The following is a 3788-nucleotide window of genomic DNA, read 5'->3' on the forward strand; positions in this document are numbered from 1 at the left end:
CATTCGGAGCTGCTTGGGTTGGGATGGATAGCTGCTGTTACTGTAACATTCGGAGCTGCTTGGGTTGGGATGGATAGCTGCTGTTATTGTAACATTCGGAGCTGCTTGGGTTGGGATGGATAGCTGCTGTTACTGTAACATTCGGAGCTGCTTGGGTTGGGATGGATAGCTGCTGTTATTGTAACATTCGGAGCTGCTTGGGTTGGGATGGATAGCTGCTGTTACTGTAACATTCGGAGCTGCTTGGGTTGGGATGGATAGCTGCTGTTACTGTAACATTCGGAGCTGCTTGGGTTGGGATGGATAGCTGCTGTTACTGTAACATTCGGAGCTGCTTGGGTTGGGATGGATGCTGCTGTTATAACATTCGGAGCTGCTTGGGTTGGGATGGATAGCTGCTGTTACTGTAACATTCGGAGCTGCTTGGGTTGGGATGGATAGCGACTGTTAATGTAGCATTGTTAATGTCACTGGTTTAGTTTGCCCCCTCTTTTTTAAGGAGATGCAGGCAAAATATCTCAGTAATTTGTTTCATAAGAATATGAGCACACAGGCTATGTACAGCAAGGTGTTGAAACACATCTGCACATCCTGAGCACACAGGGCGTGTACATGTGTCTGTTTCTATAGCCTTCATTTAGAAATGGTCAAAGAGCTAGATAATAGTTCAAATTTATTTTAGATTCCTGTCTTAGAGAAAATATGAAACCAGGACCATGGGCAAGAAAAAAATCTGCCAATTCCCTTTGAGCTCGGTGTTAAGAATCGATGATGACCAGTCTCATTAAAGCCCATGCTGCTTTTAGAATTAGGGTTGGATTGGTCTTCTGATGTTATAGTCTTGATTTTGCAAAGCATAATAAGGCAGTGATATAAATGTTTTTCTTTTTATTAAATAAACATGGAGCTTTGTAAGCACAATAAGCCACTCCAGGCAGGGTGTGTGGTAAGATCATTGGCAACTGGAATTCTATGATGGAATGGTCATACCTGCTACTTGTACTCATGTGCTGAGGGGTTTGCTCTGGTACATGAATGCATTTGCTCTTTAAACATTTTCATTGCATGATGTAGATCTCATTTAAATGCAATTACTGGGAGTACATCGCCTCCTCCTCTTCCTCCTTCTTCATTCCTAATCTGGTCATATGTTGCAGTTGTATTATTGCATGTGATGCTCATTCATTCAGCTTCTTGTTCCACATGACCAGGCTTATCCAGCTTCTTGTTCCACATGCCCAGGTTGATTCACTCCTTCTGGCTCTTGTGTAATGAAGGGTAGCTCTTCATAGCCCAGTGGTTAGAGAAAGGGATTTATAAGGCTATTGTGTTAACTCTGAGGACTGTATAACACTGTGTATGAAAAGAGGTCTGTAATTAACTGTGTATCTTTATGTTAGTTGTGTAGGAACAATGAATCCAGAAGACACTGAATACAGTATGTGGGCTACAGCCCTTTATCTCAGATTCTCAGCGTTGTCACAAACTTCGAGAGGACAAACACTTGATGGTTTGAGTTTCCCAATATGACTCTTGAGGCTTTTCAAAGAGTTCCTTTCTGCCCTGAGTACGTCCAGGTGGTGTGTATTGAGGTCATGTGACTCTTGAGGCTTTTTAAAGAGTTTGTTTCTGCCCTGAGTAAGACCAGGTGGGTGGACGTGAGTTATTTTCTACAGCTGGTGGTAATAAGACAGGAGAGGCCTGAATGGTCCTCTAATATTAAAATGGTCACCACACAGTATAACCCTGCCTCCTACAACACACGTCACTGATGGACAGCATTCTGACCCAATCACTGCCTGCCATTTACTCACTCGCTCAGCCCAGTGACATGAATGCAACCCAATAACAGAACATAAACAGGGACTAATTTTAGCAGGGGAGCCCTCCCAATTATTAACACTGAAGGGACTGAAAAGGATATCAAAGCAACAAACACCCTCGCAGTTTGCAGCTTGTAAGTTATCAGTGCGCAGCTAGTAAAAAGAGAAGGAAAGGACAGAATGTTCCAGCACACAAATAGGTTGGGCCAGCTGTCTGGGGCATAGGGAAGTTAAGTAAGAATGTGCAATGCTTACTTAATCATAAAAACCAGTATTAACTAGTTTCTGAAATGGACATAACAAACGCACAGGGAGGGGAGAATAGAGTCCCAAAGCCAATGCTGATTGATTAAACCAAGGGGTATAGCAATAATTAAGAGGCAGTGACTAATGAATTGTTTGCTGCGTGCTCGATTCTGATAGTGGTAAGGGATGCTATGTAGAAACTATATAACCCATGTACATGCTTTACCCCGGTAGAATACTCTAGTTACTGATGAAGTGACTGATGTTCTCCGGAGATCTCTGTTGTTGATGACCACTGCAATAAACCTTTGATGCAAAGATAGGTGTGATCGTTTGTCTTTGAGCAACTTTAGAGCTTCAGCAAATTAACCCTACAACACCGTGCTCTGAGGCTCGTTCATGTAGTCCTACACCGAGTGAACCTGACAGCCTAGTCTCCAGTGGGGATTCCCATGCCAACGACTGTAAACACCGCAGGGGTTACGCCCTCTGACACAGTATCTTTGGGTTATAGATCCACAGCGTCTTTACAGCTGGTGCAGAGCTGTATTCTATGATTCTCACAATACACTGTCATGAAACTTGGTCATTCTTACTCTATACTGTTCTGTACATTCTGTAGATATATGTCCTGGCCATCAGATCATTTACAGCCATGGCAGGGGATGCATGTTACTGAAGTACTTGTTTACATTGAATTCATTTTTCTAACCCATTCAATCAGAGATACCACTGATCTTACATATGCACCCGGGTGCTTTGTTTTTGTTCAACATCCACATTTCTCATTTTAATATTAGATAATAATAATAAAAACCTACTAAAGAATATTATTGTATTATAATATTATAAAAGTATTGTGTAGAGCAGCAGGTTTGAAACCCAGGTCCTCAAGCACCCGCACAGACCTTTGTTTTAAACTCTGTGCCTGTCTCTAAGTGCTGTCTTGTGTCCTGGAAACCAATGCTCTAAAACAAATGTACAATATAGCTCCAAGTGAAAGCGAATCCCTGGGCTGTTAGGGGTACTGGAGCCCTGATGCTACGTGTCACAATACACACCACAAACAGGACCCACCAAAGGAACAGTGACAGATGCTGCAACAGAGAGCTAGCCTTCACAGCAGCTTCTGCAAATCTGGCAAACCACTGTTAAATAGGACTTTCTGCTTTGTGCTTGTTTGGATGGCAGAGTAAAGGCATTTCCCTTGCTTTGTGTGTGCACACTCCCTCAGGACTAACAGCAGTGTAATTTATATAGCAGTCTAATCAAACACTGGCTGGTAATTAGACATCACATGGCAGGGAACCTAGGCAGCCCAGCTGTATCCATGTAAGTAAAATGAATGGGAGGGTCACTGACTGTAAACTGATCCTGCTTCTGCACAAACCCAGCCAACCATTACTGGACCTCTGCTTGATTCAGGGAGAACAACCCAGCCGAGCATTACTGGACCCCTGCTTCATTCAGGGAGAACAACCCAGCCGAGCATTACTGGACCTCTGCTTGATTCAAGGAAAACAACCCAGCCGAGCATTACTGGACCCCTGCTTCATTCAGGGAGAACAACCCAGCCGAGCATTACTGGACCCCTGCTTCATTCAGGGAGAACAACCCAGCCGAGCATTACTGGACCCCTGCTTCATTCAGGGAGAACAACCCAGCCGAGCATTACTGGACCTCTGCTTGATTCAAGGAAAACCTGAGGATCTTTTCTGT

General features: G+C 43.7%; 1 protein-coding gene across 2 annotated transcripts in view; it reads left to right on the forward strand.

The window, feature by feature from the left end:
- The first annotated feature begins 3164 nt into the window (after nucleotides 1-3164).
- The window catches only part of LOC121328181 (P protein-like), a 115505-nt gene continuing 114881 nt past the window's right edge, over nucleotides 3165-3788 (forward strand). For both annotated transcript variants that reach the window (XM_041272741.1, XM_041272743.1), the window contains exon 1: nucleotides 3165-3788. This exon is cut by the window's right edge and continues 161 nt beyond it. The gene's annotated coding sequence lies outside the window, so the exon portion shown is untranslated.

The sequence above is a fragment of the Polyodon spathula genome, chromosome 15 (genome assembly GCF_017654505.1).
Source record: "Polyodon spathula isolate WHYD16114869_AA chromosome 15, ASM1765450v1, whole genome shotgun sequence".
Lineage (NCBI taxonomy): Eukaryota > Metazoa > Chordata > Actinopteri > Acipenseriformes > Polyodontidae > Polyodon > Polyodon spathula.